Consider the following 19,566-nt stretch of genomic DNA (forward strand, 5'->3'; position numbering starts at 1 on the left):
TAAGTAATAATAATAATGTATTAATGCAAATTTATTAGCATTAATTTAAGATATCAATCATAATATCAAGGTCAACTACTAAAAAATCATGTCAACCTTACTGTTAATCTTAGATCTGAAGATCACCTGTATGTGATGAATAGATTTTCTCTTGCAACTTTCAAGATTTTCTCCTTGTCTCCATCTTTCAGCAGTTTGATTATGATGTATCTATTTATGAATGTCTGTTTTCCTATTTTGAGTTCATTCGAGCTTCTTGGATGTGTAGAATGATCACTTTCATCAAATCTGGAAAATTTTTGGCCATTATTTCTTCAAGTATTCTACTCCTTTTTCTCCTTACCTCTATTTATATGTTGCCACTCTTGATGATTTCCCACAGATCTCAGATACTCTAGTCATTCTTTTTTTTTTTCCTGTTCCTCAGATTGAATAATCTCTATTGAACTAAATTTAAGTTGGCCTGTTTTTTCTTCTGCCAGATTAAATCTACCAGTTTGTCCCTGTAGTGAATTTTTCTTTTCATATATTATATTTTGGAACTTTAGAATTTCTATTTTGTTTTTCTAAATATATAATTTCCACCTCTTTATTTATATTGTATATTTGGTGAGATATCATTGTCATACTTTTTTTTCCTAATTCTTTAAATGTAGTTTTCTTTAAATACATTTACATATACTTATAACGGGTATAGTCTTTGTCCAGTAAGTCCAACATTGGGCCTCATCAGGTATAGATTCTACTGACCAGGTTTAGTTTTGTTTTGCTTTGTTGTTTAATTCTCTGTTTGGGCCATATGTTCCTGTGTCTTTGCCTATCTCATGATTTTATTGTTGTTGTTAAAAACCTGACACTTTATAATATAATATGGCAACTCCAGAAATTAGATGCTGCTCCCTCATCTTTCTTTAGATACCTTTTTTCTTTTGAGCTGATTGTATGGTTGTTTTGTTTTTCTTTTATTTCTTTAGTGAAAATCCTGTTATTTTTTTCAGGGAAAAATCTATATTCCCTGTTGTGTGCAGCCACTGCACTGCTATCTCTGCTTTATTGACTTAGTTGTTAGCTAATTATTGGCCAAAGATTTCACAAAAGAAATTGACATAATAAGCTTTCCACCATTTTTTGAGAAACTCTGTCTGTGTGGGCATAGTTTCAGGGCTCATGCCATTTACTACTCTGCCTAAGCTTTTTCTTCTTGCTTGTACAGGGCCTTAAGGTCAGCCAGATGTGAGATATTTGGACTCTTTCATGCCTTTCCTCGTGCACAGCCCTGCACATGTGTTTAGCCTCTGGATTCCTAGTAATATGTCAGGGCTTTCAAATTCCCTTGTGGACATTCTTCTCAGACCTTCCTTTTCAGTTTTTCACTGGACTCTTGAATGCCCCAGTTGTCATTGCAGCCAGCAGTGATGCACAGTAACTGTGGCTGATATTTCTTCTAGCTAATTCTTGGGAAAAGAAGATTCTGCATGGAGTGAGCTCCCTGTAAGGTCAAATGATGAAAACTCCCTGCAAATGTTTCTTCTCCTGAGAACTGCAAGTCAAGCCAAAGAGTAGCAGTATTCTGGGGATTGGCCTTTTGGTGGAAGTAAAAACCTGGCTTCAGTGCTGCTAGTTTTCATAGCTGCTGTGGTTGCAGAGTTACTGGTATTTAAGGATATCATAGATCTGGAGAGAGAGGAAATGGGAGTGGGCTGTGTTAAAATGCCATAAAATTCCACTGTTCAGCAGCTCAGCAGTTTCTCTTCAATAAGCAATCCTCAGATTGCAAGTCTGGTTAATTTCCATAATTCTGAATAAGTTGACAATTTCATCAGTATTTTTGTTGATTTTATGGAAGAAGAGATTTACAGAGGTACTCTCTCCACCATCCCAGAAGTTCTGTCCTCTATGATGTAGTTGTCAAAAAATAATAATAAATAACTGAAACCCTCCCTATATATTCTATTCCTAGTCTATGCAAAATTAGGAATATAAACAAAACTGAAGGATAAAAATGTGGCATTGTCTGTATTTAATTCTATATCATTTAAAATGTACTTTGTGTGAGATAAATATATAAATACTGGCATAACTTTTTTCAATAATAAATTTCCAGACAAATATATTTCAGGCTTAAGAAGCGATACATCCATGTGCAAGGTAATTCAACAAAATACAAGGCAATAGTGAGTGTATGTGTGTGTATAGATACACACATACACATTGGGTGGGGATACGGCAATAGTATCTAATATTCTCTGCTTTAGAGTTACTTTTTATAGAAAACAATAGTTACAGAAACATATCTATTTTTACCCAACAATTCAGATATATAAAAATTTTATTCTTTGTCTTTCTGTGGTCTTTCAGCTTTACAATTAGTTGATAGCTCCAAATGTCTCTCATCTCCACTAACTCTACCTTGTTTGTTTCATTTATACCATTGTCACAATCTAATTTCATAAAAAATGTTTCTGCACTTGCTACGTAGAAAATTAGATTATTAAGTTCTTGAGGATAGTTAGCTTTTTACCCACTGCTCTACACTCATTGCAGGAAAAATGTTACATAATAATGATTTATGAAATTTTGTGAATAAATTAATGAGTTAATAAATTACTCTTAATTATACCACATTTTAATATTTGATGCCTAGTAATATTTAACATTTATCAAACAATGTTTTGAATTTACAAGGTACATTCTGATAGGAATTTTGTATTAATAGGAATTGAGTGCAATATATTTTTCCATAGTTTATAATAAAAAATTGCTTTAACAATGTGTGGATTACTTAATTCTCCATAGTGTTATTAAGCAATATTATAAACCAAAAAATGGAATGTAAATGTAGTGTAAAAATATCCAATAAAGAGGAACGCTAGCATTAAAAACATATAATTGAACTTTGAAACTTTTCCAGTTATGTTTCTAACTGACTTATGGTTAGAAATTGAACTTCAAGGCAGTTTGTATTCATATGAAAATATAATAATCAGTAATAAAATTTATTTTACTAAATATATTCATAACACAAAACTAATGAACATAATGTTTCTTTTCTCATGAGTATTAATCATCAGTGTTGATGATATGCCCATATGTTAGGTAAATTGTATTGACTATTTCATCTCTAGTCCAAATGTGTTCTATTGCTTCATAACCAGTGATTCTTAAGAATATTCTCTGCAAGATTACACATTTAATTCTTCTCCTAAAAACTCTCATCAAAACACAAGAATGTTGTTTCAATACTTATTTAAATTTTAGGCTTTTTGCCTATAAGAGAAATAAGTATTCCTAATGTCTGTTATAAAATTCAACTAAAAGGATATTCAATTTATTATTATAACACTTAACTGACAAACAGTAATTGCCTTTTCTGACATTCTGTTTACTTTGGGAGATCACTATTTAGAGAATTACTTTTTCTGCAGCTAATATGCAAAAATCAGTAGATAGCAGCATGCAGTAAAATAAAATGCAATAAGTATGGCAGTTCTTACAATCCGCATTCTAATTTACTATGTTAAACAACCTAAAATGATTAGGTGAAACAATCATCTTTGCATGTAGCTGTGCTTGACTCTTAATATTAGAGGTCATTTTAACAACTCTTAATTCTCCTTTCCCATTTTTTATAATAACAATCTTATCTTGTTCTCTTTTCTTTTTAATTATTTTAAACAAAGAACTTAAACCCACTGGATTCCCAGCAGTTTCAGATAATTTGTGCTGAATAAAGTTTATTGTTCTATAAAAAATACGGGGAAAAAAAGTATCCCAGCCCATTATTTTCAGACTGTAATACTATTTCAAAGTTAAAAATTAAGAATTTCAAAGCTTGCAGTGTATTGTTCTTACTTGAATGATATAATTGGGAACCTTCTTGGAAATATTTTCTATTTGGTTTTAAGAAGACAATAGTAAAGAAGTTGATATATTTTTTAATGACAATATCAGCTAAAGTTTTTGGAATTGTATTTATCTAAAATATGATTTTTACTTTATATGTACCTCTAGAATCTAGTTGGGAAAATGTGTGTCATATAGATGTTAATATTATTAATTTCTATTATCTTCTAAATTTATTTTGACCATTAGGCAATGCACATTAAATTTAAATAAAATTTAAACTTTTAATGCAACACAGACTCAAATACACTTATACAATGCTCTAACATGTTTTCCTGTTTCTACTCCAAATGATATCTCAAATCTATTAACTTTTAAAAAAATTCCACTGCCACTACCTTAGTCTCTATTATCTTTTCTTCCCAGATGAGAGAATTTCGCTCCTCTTCTCTTCTCATACATTCTGCACCCAGATGTATGAATCATTTTTAAAATATTTAAATTGATTATCTTATTCAAGCATTATAATGCCTTCTGAGTGCACTTAAAGTCACATCTCTAGTCCTGGAAGTTATGAATCATTCTCCTGCCTTCCTCCCCAACTTCATCATGCCATGCTTCCCCTGGATCAGTATATGCTCCCGGCAGCACTGCCCTTCTTACAGTTCCTTCAGACTGAACATCTCCTCAATTCTGTTTGTGCTCACAGAATTCATCACCTGGAAATTTCTTCACTTTGACCCTTGTTCTCCTCCAGTGATGAATGCCCTCCAGTTTCCCCTACCCCATTATTCTCTCGTACTGTCTACTTTATAGCATCTATTAAAATATGCAATCATATATCTAGGTATTTTTTTATGATTTTTATGGTTTTACATCTTTTTCTACCAGTGCTTCAGGGAAGTAACATGTCTATTGTGCACACTGTTGTGCCCTAGTAACTAATGCAAGGTTTGGCAGACATGCTTGTGAAATGAGTGAAAGTATGAATAAGGAAATTAATGACAATTTCTGTGACCCCATCTTCTCTTGTGTCTTTTCCCTAGGACTAGCAATTCCTTTTCTTAAGTGAATCAATCATTTTCTCTCTCTTTCATTTTGTTTTTGAAGTTTCAATATCTCCCTCTCTAATGAATTTTTCATTAACCTTCACTCTACTTTTTAATCAAAAGCAATAAAGAAAAAAACCCACCTTTTCACTAAACCATGAACAAATAGCATATCTCCTATGATATCTAAACTTATGAAAACATCAAGCTCAACTAAAACTTTTATTGAGTTCTACTCTCCAAACTAAGCTTCTAGATTTTATATATTTCCTCTGAGTGTTTTCAACGTTGGAGATTGTTTTCTTCCATCTGTCTGCACACAGCTCACCTATTCTCTCATGCCAATCCCAAATACAACCAACTTCATAAAATTATTTCTCATTATTACAGGTAAAAGTTATTTCTCATTTGTTTTTCCATAAAATTTTTATCTATATAAATATATTTACTCTTCTATTACCCAATAAAATATGTCTTTTTGTTCTTGTAACAAAAGGGAAAAAATCAGAATCAAAAAAAATCTTGTAGTAATTGAAGGCCTTGACACAACAGAACCAGAACAAAACTCTCTAATTACCTTCTTCAAATATCTCTCCGCCAAATCGGAAATTCAAAGAGTTTAATGAAACTATTTCTCACCCCTTGGTTAATCTGCTTATTTATTCTTTTCTTTTTTATTGAGATATAATTAATATATAGCATTATATTAGTTTCAGGTGTACAACATAATGATTCAGTATTTGTATAGATTGCAAAATGATCACAACAATGTCTAGATAAGATTCATCACCACATATAGCTTTTTTTTCTTGTGATAAGGTTTTTTTTGTGATATAGGTTTTTTTTTCTTGTGAAATAGGTATTTTTTCTTGTGATAAGAACCTTTAATATCTGCTCTCTTAACAACTTTCAAATATACAATACATTGTTACTAACTATAGTCAGTATGCTGTACAGCTCCAGAACTTTTCTTTTTAATTTCTTTTCTTCCGTTGGGCCTTATTTCAAAATCCAACTGTATCGGTGTGATTTTGTCATCTTTTGAAGATCTTGGGGAGTATAGGCAGTCTCTTCATCTAATGACAGTTGTAATTGCTACACAGATATGTAGATGAAAGTCCTATCACTATTACTATATTGTTAGCTTACTCAAAACAAAATTTGACCTCATCATTGTTTCTCAAGCTCTCTGTTCAATATCAATTCCAGAGCTATAGGAGTAAAATAATCCAGTACGTTTTAATGAGTGGTTAACATTTGGTTTTCCCAAACTGTGTATGCTTATAAACTTACATAGACCTTCCAGACCTTATAGACCTTCCAGAAAGGAAGCATTTTTTTTTTGCAAGAGAGGAAATCTTGATCTACTATCATGAAATTTGTAAAGAAAATATAAAAGTATTAATTTCAGAATCCATACATTAGAAAAATTAAATTTCCCCAAGGGAGTACTTAATTCAAAAAGCTGATTAAATTCCTTTCACACAATACTCTATGTGTATACAAGCATAGATATACTCAAACCACCACAAAAAGTTGACAGTATTAGGAAGTACTCATGGTATATAGTTATTCTTGCTTGAATTGTTTTGGAAATTAATGGTCTTCTTGTTATTCATGTATTGAATAATGAAATTTTGTAGCCTGACCTTAAAAATCAGTAATATTTATTTTTTTGAATTTCTGAATTTTATTTTATTTATTTATTTTTTATGCAGCAGGTTCTTATTAGTTATCTATTTTATACCTATCAGTGTATATATGTCAATCCCAGTCTCCCAGTTCATCTCACCCACCCCGCCACTTTCCCCCCTTGGTGTCCATACATTTGTTCTCTACATCTGTGTCTCCATTTCTGCCTTGCAAACCGGTTCATCTGTATTATTTTTCTAGATTCCACATATGTGCGTTAATATATGATATTGTTTTTCTCTTTCTGACTTACTTCACTCTGTATCACAATCTCTAACTCCATCCACATCTCTGCAAATGACCCAGTTTTGTTCCTTTTTATGACCGAATAATAGTCCATTGTATATATGTACCACATCTTCTTTATCCATTTGTCTATCGACGGGCATTTAGGTTGCTTCCATGTCCTGGCTATTGTAAATAGTGCTGCAGTGAACATTGGGGTGCATGTGTCTTTTTGATTTATGGTTTTCTCTGGTTATATGCCCAGTAGTGGGATTGCTGGGTCATATGGTAATTCTATTTTAAGTTTTTTAAGGAACCTCCATACTGTTCTCCATAGTGGCTGTATCAATTTACATTCCCATCAACAGTGCAAGAGGGTTCCCTTTTCTCCACACCCTCTCCAGCATTTGTTGTTTGTACATTTTCTGATGATGCCCATTCTAACCGGTGTGAGGTGATGCCTCATTGTAGATTTGATTTGCATTTTTCTAATAATTAGTGATTTTCAGCAGCTTTTCATGTGCCTCTTGGCCACCTGTATGTCTTCTTTGGATAGATGTCTATTTAGGTCTTCTGCCCATTTTTTTATTGGGTAGTTTGTTTTTTTAATATTGAGCTGCATGAGCTGTTTATATGTTTTGGAGATTAATCCTTTGTCCATTGATTCATTTGCAAATATTTTCTCCCATTTTGAGGGTTGTCTTTTCATCTTGTTTATGGTTTCCTTTACAGTGCAAAAGCTTTTAAGTTTCATTATGTCCCATTTGTTTATTTTTGTTTTTATTTCCATTATTCTGGGAGGTAATCAAAAAAGATCTTGCTGTGATTTATGTCAAAGAGTGTTCTGCCTATGTTTTCCTATAAGAGTTTTACAGTGTCAGGTCTTATATTTAGGTCTCCAATCCATTTTGAGTTTATTTTTGTATATGGTGTTAGGGAGTGTTCTAATTTCCTTCTTTTGCATGTAGCTGTCCAGTTTTCCCAGAAACACTTACTGAAGAGACTGTCTTCTCCATTGTATATTCTTGCTTCCTTTGTCATAAATGAGTTGACCATAGATGCGTGAGTTTATCTCTGGGCTTTCTATCTTGTTCCATTGATCTATGTTTCTGTTTTTGTGCCAGTACCATATTGTCTTGATTACTGTAGCTTTGTAGTATAGTCTGAAGTCAGGGAGTCTGATTCCTCCAGATCCATTTTTTTTTTCCCTCAAGACCTCTTTGGCTATTTGGGGTCTTTTGTGTCTCCATAAAAAATTTAAGATTTTTAATTCTAGTTCTATTAAAAAAAATGCCATTGGTAATGATAGGGATTGCATTGAATCTGTAGATTGCTCTGGGTAGTATAGTCATTTTCACAATATTGATTCTTCCAGTTCAAGAACATGGTATATCTCTCCATCTGTTTGTGTCATCTTTGATTTCTTTCATCAGTGTCTTATAGTTTTCTGAGTACAGGTCTTTTACCTCCTTAGGTAGGTTTATTCCTAGGTATTTTATTCTTCTTGTTGCAATGGTGAATGGGATTCTTTCCTTAATTTCTCTTTCTGATCTTTCTTTGTTAGTGTATAGGAATTCAAGAGATTTCTGTGCATTAACTTTGTATCCTGCAAATTTACCAAATTCATTGATTAGCTCTAATAGTTTTCTGGTGGCATCTTTAGGATTCTCTGTGTATAGTATCATGTCATCTGCAAACAGTGACAGTTTTACTTCTTTTCCAATTTGTATTCCTTTTATTTCTTTTTCTTCTCTGGTTGCCATGGCTAGGACTTCCAAAACTATGTTGAGTAATAGTGATGAGAGTGGACATCCTTGTCTTTTTCCTGATCTTAGAGGAAATGCTTTCAGTTTTTCACCATTGAGAATGATGTTTGCTGTGGGTTTGTTATATATGGCCTTTATTATTTTGAGGTAGGTTACCTCTATGTCCTCTTTCTGGAGAGTTTTTATTGTGTGGAATTTTGTCAAAAGCTTTTCCTTCATCTATTGAGATGATCATATGGTTTTTATTCCTTAATTTGTTAATATAATGTATCACATTGATTGATTTGAATATACTGAAGAAGCCTTCCATCCCTGGGATAAATCCCACTTGATCATGATGTATGATCCTTTTAATGCGTTATTGGATTCTGTTTGCTAGTATTTTGTTGAGGATTTTTTCTTCTATATTCATCAGTGTTATTGGTCTATAATTTTTTTTTTTTTTTTTGGTAGTATCTCTGGTTTTGGTATCAGGGTGATGGTGGCCTTGTAGAATAAGTTTGGGTGTGTCCCTTCCTCTGTAATATTTTGGAAGATTTTGAGAAGGATGGGTGTTATCTCTTCTCTAAACATTTGATAGAATTCACCTGTGAAGCCATCTGGTCCTGGGCTTTTGTTGTTGGAAAATTTTTAATCACAGTTTAAACTTTGTTACCTGTGATTGGCATGTTCATATTTTCTATTTCAGCCAGGGTCAGTCTTGGAAGGTTTTACCTTTCTGAGAATTTGTCCATTTTACTGGTATAGAGTTGCTTGTAGTAGTCTCTTATGATGCTTTGTATTTTTGCGGTGTCTGCTGTAACTTCTTTTTCATTTCTAATTTTATTGATTTGAGTCCTCTCCCTCTTTTTCTTGATGACTCTGGCTAAGGGTTCATCAGTTTTGTTTACCTTCTCAAAGAACCAATTTTTAGTTTTACTTATCTTTACTGTTGTTTTCTTTGTTTTTATTTCTCCTCTGAGCTTTATAATTTCTTTCCTTCTACTAACTAACTTTGGAGTTTGTTTGTTCTTCTTTATCTAGTTCCTTTAGGTATAAAGTTAGATTGTTTATTTGACATTTTTCTTGTTTCTGGAGGTAGGATTGTATTGCTATAAACTTCCCTCTTAGAAATGCTTTTGCTGCATCCCATAGGTTTTGGATCATCATGTTTACGTTTTCATTTGTTTCTAGGTATTTTTTGAATTCCTCTTTGATTTTTTCAGTGATTTCTTGGTTATTTAGTAATGTATTGTTTAACCTTCATGTGTTTGTGTATTTATGTTTTTTTCCCTGTAATTGATTTCTAATCTCATAGTGTTGTGGTCTGAAAATATGCTTGATATGATTTCAGTTTTCTTAAATTTACTGAGGCTTGATTTGTGACCCAAGATGTGATCTATCCTGGAGAATGTTCCATGTGCACTTGAGAAGAAAGTGTAATCTGCTGCTTTTGGATGGAATGTCCTATAAATATCAATTAAACCTATCTGGTCTATGTGTCATTTAAGGCTTGTTTTTCCTTATTAATTTTCTGTTTGGATGATCGGTCCATTGGTGAAAGTGGGGTACTAAAGTCCCCCGCTATTATTGTGTTACTGTCAATTTCCCCTTTTATGGCTGTTAGCAGCCTTATGGGGGAAAGCAGCCTATGTTTTGAAGTGCTCTTATGTTGGGTGCATATATATTTATAATTGTTATATCTTCTTCTTCTTGGATTGACTCCTTGATCTTATGTAGTGTCCTTCCTTATCTCTTGTAACATTCTTTATTTTAAAGTCTACATTATCTGATATGAGTATTGCTACTCCAGCTTTCTTTTGATTTCCTTTTGCATGGAATATCTTTTTCCATCCCCTCACTTTCAGTCTGTGTGTGTCCCTAGGTCTGAAGTGGATCTCTTGTAGACAGCATATATATGGGTATTGTTTTTGTATCCATTCAGAGAGCCTGTGTCTTTTGGTTGTAGCATTTAATCCACTCACATTTAAGGTAATTTTCGATATGTACATTCCTTTTACCATTTTCTTAATTATTATGGGTTTGTTTTTATAGGTCCTTTTCTTCTCTTGTGTTTCCTACTTAGAGAAGTTCCTTTAGTATTTGTTGTAGAGCTGGTTTGGTGGTGCTGATTTCTCTTAGCTTTTGTTTGTCTGTAAAGCTGTTGGTTTCTCCATTGAATCTGAATGAGATCCTTGCCGGGTAGAGTAATCTCAGTTGTAGGTTCTTCCCTTTCATCACTTTAAATATATCATGCCACTCCCTTCTGGCTTGTAGAGTTTCTGTTGAGAAATCAGCTATTAATCTTATGGGAGTTGCCCTGTATGTTATGTCATTTTTCCCTTGTTTCTTTCAATAATTTTTCTTTGTCTTTAATTTTTGTCAATTTGATTACTATGTGTCTCGGCATGTTTATTCTCGGGTTTATCCTGCCTGGGACTCTCTGTGCTTCCTGGACTTGGATGGTTATTTCCTTTCCCATGTGAGGGAAGTTTTCGACTATAATCTCTTCAAATATTTTCTCTGGTCCTTTCTCTCTCTCTTCTCCTTCTGGGACCCCTATAATGCAAATGTTGTTCCATTTAATGTTGTCCCAGAGGTCTCTTAGGCTGTCTTCATTTCTTTCATTCTTTTTTCTTTATTCTGTTCCATGGCAGTGCATTCCACCATTCTGTCTTCCAGGTCACTTATCTGTTCTTCTGCCTCAGTTAGTCTGCTATTGATTCCTTCTAGTTTATTTTTCAGTTCAGTTATTGTATTGTTCATCTCTGTTTGTTCTTTAATTCTTCTAGGTCTTTGTTAAACATTTCTTGCATCTTCTAGATCTTTGCCTCCTTTTTTTTCCCAAGGTCCTGGATTATTTTCCCTATCATTATTCTGAATTCTTTTGCTGGAAGGTTGGCCATCTCCACTTCATTTAGTTGTTTTTCTGGGGATTTATCTTGTTCTGTCATCTGGTACATAGTCCTCTGCCTTTTCATTTTGTCTGTCTTTCTGTGAATGTGGTTTTCATTCCACAGGCTGCAGAATTGTAATTCTTCTTGCTTCTGCTGTCTGCCCTCTGGTGGATGAGGCTATCTAAGAAGCTTGTGCAAGTTTCCTGATGGGAGGGACTGGTGGTGGGTAGAGCTTTGAGTTGCTCTGATGGGGAAAGCTCAGTAAAACTTTAATCAGCTTGTCTGCTGATGGGTGGATCTGGGTTCCCTCTCTGTTGGTTGTTTGGCCTGAGGTGACCCAGCACTGGAGCCTACCCAGCTCTTTGGTGGGGCTAATAGCAGACTCTGGGAGGGCTCATGCCAAGGAGTACTTCCCAGAACTTTTGCTGCCAATGTCCTTGTCCCCATGGTGAGCCACAGCCACCCACCACCCACCACCTCTGCAGGAGACCCTCCAACACTAGCAGGTAGGTCTGGTTCAGTCTCCTATGGGGTCACTGCTCCTTCCCCTGGGTCCTGATGCACACACTACTTTGTGTGTGCCTTCCAAGAGTGGAGTCTCTGTTTCCCCCAATCCTGTCAAATCCTGCAATCAAATCCTGCTAGGCTTCGAAGTCTGATTCTGTGGGAATTCCTCCTGCCATTGCCAGATCCCCAGTTTAGGAAGCCTGATGTGGGGCTCAGAACCTTCACTCTAGTGTTGGACTTCTGTGATATAAGTGTTCTCCAGTTTGTGAGTCACCCACCCAGCAGTTATGGGATTTGATTTTATTGAGGTTGCACCCCTCCTACCATCTCATTGTGGCTTCTCCTTTGTCTTTGGATGTGGGGTATCTTTTTTGGTGAGTTCCAGTGTCTTCCTGTTGATGATTGTTCCGCAGTTAGTTGTGATTCTGATGCTCTTGCAAGAGGGAGTGAGTGCATGTCCTTCTGCTCCACCACCTTGAACGAATCTCAAAACTGCAGTGATGTTTAAGTGACAGACTCAACAATAGGGTTTCCTACTGATAAGGTTAAAGACCAGACAATATTATCTGGTTCCCACTAAGTTACAGTTTTCTAACAATACTACTGCTACTTACACACTAGTATACAGATACTATTATAATTTAGCATTCATTGTGCTTATTCTAAAAGTTATGTAGTATTAATTCTTTATGGGTCCAGTTTTTCTCCTTTCCCATCAGTTCTACCCATTAGAACCAGATCTCTCTCCATAGAGGCAGGCTTTTGTCATTGTTATGATATCATACAAAACACTTCTTTGAAATTCAAATCCCTGTAGGAAAAAAGGTAAATGAGATATCAAGCTTTCCTAATTCTGCCATTCCTCATCCCCACACAAAATTAGAGTAATATCCCATTGTTACCTTTTACTTGTTCTATGTTCCAGCTCTTTACATAACTTTTTCTGCCTTAACATTTTTTTTTTTTTTTTTTTTTGCGGTACGCGGGCCTCTCACCATTGTGGCCTCTCCAGTTGCGGGGCACAGGCTCTGGACGCGCAGGCTCAGCAGCCATGGCTCACAGGCCCAGCCTCTATGCGGCATGTGGGATCGTCCCAGACCGGGGCACGAACCCGTGTCCCCTGCATCGGCAGGCAGACTCTCAACCACTGTGCCACCAGGGAAGCCCTGCCTTAACATATTTTTGTCAATTATTCTCCTTTCAAATGACTACCTTTCTGCATCATGTCTTCATATACAAATATCACCCAACTTTCAGAGAAAAATACGCCAATCTCTTCATAATGTTCTTGTTGATTCTATAAGAAAACAAGGCTTTTTTATCTTCAAAACTCCTCGGATATTTATTCAGTGTTTCTCTTACAGCACTTGCCACATTCTACCCAGTTTTCAGAATTTGTCCCCCAAATAATCTTTCCCATTAGACAAATGCGATGTATATTGTGAGCATTTTATTTCATGTTTTTGTACTTTCTAGTTCCCAGTACATTGTACATAAAATTTCTTTATAAATGTTTGTTGAATAAAGGCATAGAAATATAAACACATTCAAATAATGAGAAAGTGTTATGACATATAAGCCTTAATTTTTTCTCAGTTACCTTTTAATTATACTGGTGTATCCCTGTTGAATTAAAAAAAAACTTCAGCGTATCTAAATTTAGCCAAATATTTCTTAGCTCGTGGAAGGCTCATCAGGTCCCCTTAGGGATGTTTCAGTTTCAGGTAACACAGTACCACAATAAACCTTCCATAAAACTCAGCAGAGCTGCTTAGAGAGACTCAGAGCTGTCATGCCAGGATCCAGCTCTGAGCAGAATGGCCGGCAGCTTTCTAAGCAAAATGCTTTAGCACAGAAGTGTAGCAGCTTTTCTTGGAGAATAAGCAAATGCAGCTCTCATTTTCTTCTAGTACTTATTTCCTATGCTTAATATTTCAGATAATAATTGACAGCACCACTTTTCTGTCTTTACCACTCTATTGTAAACTTCTTAAAAGGGTCTGTGTATTTGTATCTGTATCATTGATCCTGAGCACATGGTAGGTTCTCAAAAATATAAATTGAATACATGAATACTCTAGCAGAATACATTGAAGAAAAATGCAACTTCACAAATGCCACCCTACATGGGTCTGACTAGTAGCTGGAATTTATAGAAGTAGAGTGGTTGAAGGCAAAAAAAAATAATTGTTCAAGGGATCAGCAAATCCAGTATAAAAATTAAGAGGTAAGATAAATCATTAGTTCAGAACACACAAGAGAATCCCCATATGAGGATAGGAAAAGAGAGAAAGAGAAGGGGACAGAGAAAGAGAGAGAGGGACAGGAAGAAAGAGGGAGAGGACCCAAACAATTTCAAAACCAATACATTTTTTCTTAATTTGATGTGGATAAAGCCTTCACTGATTCTTATTGAAGAAAGACTTAGTTATTATTTGAAGGAATTGTATAGCATATACAGATTGCTAGGAAAATTGATCAGTAATAACTATTGAACTAATAGTAAATTAAGCAATCTTTATTTTGATTTAAAGATTCTTTTGGGAATTGTGTGGACATTTCCAACGAAGGTGGACTGTAAATGATATTTGATGGCAAAATTTTGCTGCCTTATTTTATATTCTTATTATACAAGGCCCATTGTTTCTTTACGTGACATAAATTATTTCATCTTTATTGTTTGAGACTTGACCTGAATGTCCATAAATCTGAACCATTTAGAAATTCTGCTTTATAAATGTTTAAATTATCCATATATCTCAGACTTTATGTTTGGCTTTTACTGAAAATTAATTAATTAGCTAATTAAAATTAAATGAATCTAAGGGAAAATTAAGTGTGGTATTATGAAAATCAGCATGCACAATTAATTCATTGTCTACTTGGCTTATAAATTTCTCCAAAAATAACCTTTATTTTCTAGTCTTCATGAGTCTAGGAGGTATATATCTATACCTCCTAGACTATATATCTATATCATAGCCATACTTCTGTATTATTAGGATTTAGATTTCAAATATATCTGTGTTAATTCTGCATAGAAGTAGATCATAAATTTTTAAATATGCTAATATTTGAACTCAAAACTAAATGCATATTCTAAGACTCAAAATAAATACCTAAAGGAGGTAGAGAATAAAAGTGGTTTCTGATGATTCAAGACAGTAAGCCATCTAGTATGGAGAGTGAAAGAAGAATGGTCAATAACACACAAGGAGATGAATAATGGACACATATAAGCTTACACATATCACTGAGTGTATCACCTAGAGGTTCTTTCATCTGCAAAAATCATTAACTTGCCCATTTAATCGTCATGGAAATAAACAGGAGTGTTATTTGTTTATTTTTGAGTAATAGAAAGCTGAGGATATGTGTTCTTGCCAGTGGCTTAAAATTGTGAGAACCAACTTTTCTGTGATTCTCTCACCTTCTCTTTATGATAGCAAATGATTGCTAAATTTCCAAGTATTATTAACATGTTCAATGCAGGAGGAAGTGTTAAGGTACAGAGCTAGCTTAATGAGACACCTCCTATGAGGTAAAAATTTTTAAATGGCCTTTCACAAACCCATGCTCAGAGTTGAATTTCTTTGTAATGGGTCTGGGGAAAATACTTCTATGACTCAAATTCACATATAATAGAAGCATTGTACATTTTTAAGTGGGTGAATTATATGGCATGTGAACTCAATAGAGCTCTTACAAAAAATAATGAAGAAGAACTCTATGAACTGTTATGTAGACATTTTCCTGCTATATCATTAAGAGAACAAAAAATGGCACCTTTTTTTTGCTTTGTATATATTATAATATGCTATATTTGATTAAGAAAGAAGAGGAAATAAGAATGCACAGATTTTTTTGAAACCCAGAAGTATATAACAGAAATTAAGGAAAGCAAATACCTATAGGAGTTGAGTGGGAATTGGGTATAAGAATGGGAAAGAAATGGGAATACTCTCAGTAAACCATATTCATAGATTTTAAATGCCATTAATATAACCAAGATAAGAAATATAATACAAATGAATAGAAATAGAAATTAGGAAACCTAATATCTTGTTGATATCATTACCCCACATACAAATGGATAATAAGAGCATTATTCCAAGTAAATTTTGACCACACTACTCTTATAACTGAAAAGTTGTATTGAGTTTTATTAATAGTTTTGTCTGTGGGAGTGATGTTGTTATTTTATCTGCAATGTAAGATTCAGTATATGAGTAAGTATCAGTATATTATTGTTGTTGAGAATCAATCGTTTAACTGTTAGTTAATTAGAATGATAATACAGAATGAAAAGAAACAGCGATGCTTAATTGGATTTGGAAGCTCATGATTTAAAGTATTTTCTGAGATATATCCCCTGAGAAATTCTAGTATCAGTGACACCCCAGTTTTTCCAATAGCAATATGGACACTTAGTCTATGTACCCTTTTCCACAGAAAAGGAATCATATATCTGTGGAAAATAGATGATTCCTGGACTGGGCTAAGAAATCTCAAGGTAATTTTGGAGTCAGAAGATAAAGTGCTAAAAATATATAGAAACAAAGGAGATAGCTGGAGGAGTGCTTGCTAGTCAAATGTGCAACAGGTTGAAGATCATCATGAATAGAATGGATTATAAAGCACTGACTAAAAAACAGTTTCTGAGTTCTTAAAGTATTTTTTATAGACTGTTTTTCAGAGCAGTTTCAGGTCCACAGCAAAATTGAGTGGAAAGTATAAAGGGCTCCATGTGCCCCCTATTCAGCCCTCACTCCCCCCACCCCACAACCTCTCTGTCACATCCCACACCAGAGTGGAACATGTTATATCAATGAACAAACATTGCCACATTATTATCACCCCAAGTCCATAGGGCACACTTTGACAAATGTATAATGACATATACCCACTATTATAGTATCATGCAGAATACTGTCGCTGCTGAAGAGCCCTCTGTGCTCCACCTATTCACCAACGCCCAACCCCTGGCAAACATTGACTTTTTTTTTTTTTTTTTTTTTTTTTTACTGTCTCTATACTTTCAGCTTTCCCAGAATACCATATAGTTGGAATCATATAGTATGTAGGCTTTTAGACTGGCTTCTTTCACTTACTAATACACAGTTAAGTTTCATTCATGTATTTTGTGGCTTGATAGTCCATCTTTAATTAGTAATGAATAATATTCCATTATCTGGATTTAGATAATGGGGTATCTGGATGTAGTACAGTTTATTTATCCATTCACCTAACTGAAGGACATTTTCGTTGCTTCCAAGTTTGGCAATTATGAATAAAGTTTTGGCTGCTCTAAATATCTGTGTGCAGGTTTTTGTGTAGACATAAGTTTTCAATTTACTAACTTGGGTAAATACCGAAGATTGCAGTTAGTGGATCACGTGGTAAGAATATGCTTCGTTTTATAAGAAACCACCAAACTATCTTCCAGAGTGGCTGTACCATTTTGCATTCCCACCAGCATTTGGTGTTGTGAATGTTCTAAATTTCAGATATTTCAATAGATGTATAGTAGTATCTCATTGTTATAATTTGCAAGTTTCCAGTGATATATGATGCCCAGCATTTTTTATATGCTTCTTTTACATCTGTGTATCTTCTTTGGTGAGATGGCTGTTAGGATCTTGTGCTTTTCCAATTGGGTTATTTGTTTTTATCTGGTTGAGTTTTAAGATTTTTTTGAATGTATTTTGGCTGAGAGTCCTTTTTCATACATACATTTTGCAAATATCTTCTTCTAGTCTGTGGTTTGTCTTATTTTCCTGATAATATCTTTGCAGAGCAGAAATTTTTAATTTTAAGGAAATTTAACTTATTCAGCTCTCTTTCATGGAATGATTCAAAGATCAATTTACTATATTTGTATGGATCTATTTCTGGGCTTTCTATTCTTTTCCGTTGACCTATTTGTCTATTCTTTCACCAATACCACACTACCTTGATTAATGTAGATTTAAGTCTTGAAGTCAGGTATATCAATTTTGCAACTTTGTTACATTAAATTGTTGCCTCTTTTATATTTATAGGTTGATTCTTTTCCTAACATTATAAGGAGGTTGTAAGTCAAAAAAATAGGACAACAAAACCTGTTTTTAGTCTACCCTCTTAATTAGACACTCAAATATTATAATATATAATGTTATCCAGCAGATTGCTATAATGAACATTTGTAATTTTTTTACAATTTTTTATAATTTTTTTCCATTTCTTATTCCAAACAGCACATTTTCCTGAGTAGAAATGACCATTCCTCCATTTATAAGTCTTAGTGGTACTGTCAGAGGTTAGAGGAGTGATTGAAAAGATATCTAAATATCTTTTCTATGAATAGAACTACATAAGAATGAATAAAGGAAACTCAAACCAAAATATGTTGAAAACCTTGCATTCTAGTGATGACATTTCAAAAAATATGTCTACTGTCTACTCAACTGAGATGGTATTGTTCTCATTCTGTTTCCAGGCCTACTTTTCCTGCCTCTTGACCATTTTAATAATTGTTAGTTTTACTTAGTCAAATAGTCATTTACTGTTACTTTCCTTAGACATTCCTGATAGAACAAATGTAAATATATCTTATGAATTTGATATACATTTATAAGTTAAAAAACAAAATGGAACATTTAATATATTTGTAATTGCCTTTATGCTAACTGATAATTCATGCCCTATGCCAATATATATGTTGGATTTTCAGATTTTTTCTTATATGTTTCTTAAAATTTAAGCTCATTGAAAAGACTTTTTTTCTTCCAATCCTATTTTTTTTTTAAATAATGGGGTAATTGGGCTTGTAGCATAGTGGCTAAGATATATTATTCAAAAACAAGTACGCTAGGAATACAAATTCTGATATTTCTGATTTCCACTTAACAGGAATGAATTTGCTATTGCTAAGGTTTTAAAATATAGCTAAATATAGTAAATGTTCAATGTGAGTTGAATCCTCAGAATTTGTCAGAGTTGAATAGTCACAGCCCAGATGATAAATGACTAAAGAACTTTTTAATAGGACAAAGATAAAAGGAGAACTTAAAACTGTTAACGAAACAGTGAACCATTTTTAACATTTACCTGGACTATATTTGTTAATGGACTAAGGAAAAGACCTAAATATATCAAGTAAATGCTGTAATTATCTATTATTTGTATTATTAGCATCTGGGGACATTTATTTCTGGGTAACAGAAGATATCATCAAGATCTAAATTTGATACTATGTGTTTTTCATCACAATGTTGAAGATAAAACAATATTGGCTGGCATAAAATGTATTTAAATTTATTTAAATACAAGGATCTACCACAACAATGAGGAATTGTAGGACCAACAACTAGAAGAGACAGAAAGCATAAATATGTAGGTTATTTTGGGGTCCTCCTCTCCCCTATTGAGGATTACTCTGAATCTCTTAGATGCTGCTGGGAAGCTGAGGAATTCTGATAGACTCATAAGGCTACAGGAGACAAGAGTTGGAGTTCAGGGCTTGCAAAGGAGAAGCATCTCTGATAAACAAAGCAGATTTTAGAATGGGATCCCAAAGAGACACACCTTATAATCATCTCAAACCTTGACTACATACATCTCAAGCCT

General features: G+C 33.9%; 1 long non-coding RNA gene across 1 annotated transcript in view; it reads left to right on the forward strand.

Moving 5' to 3' along the window:
* The window catches only part of LOC307186605, a 222,273-nt gene that overhangs the window by 45,787 nt on the left and 156,920 nt on the right, over positions 1-19,566 (forward strand). The window lies entirely within an intron of this gene.

The sequence above is a fragment of the Stenella coeruleoalba genome (assembly GCF_951394435.1).
Source record: "Stenella coeruleoalba genome assembly, chromosome: 1".
NCBI lineage: Eukaryota > Metazoa > Chordata > Mammalia > Artiodactyla > Delphinidae > Stenella > Stenella coeruleoalba.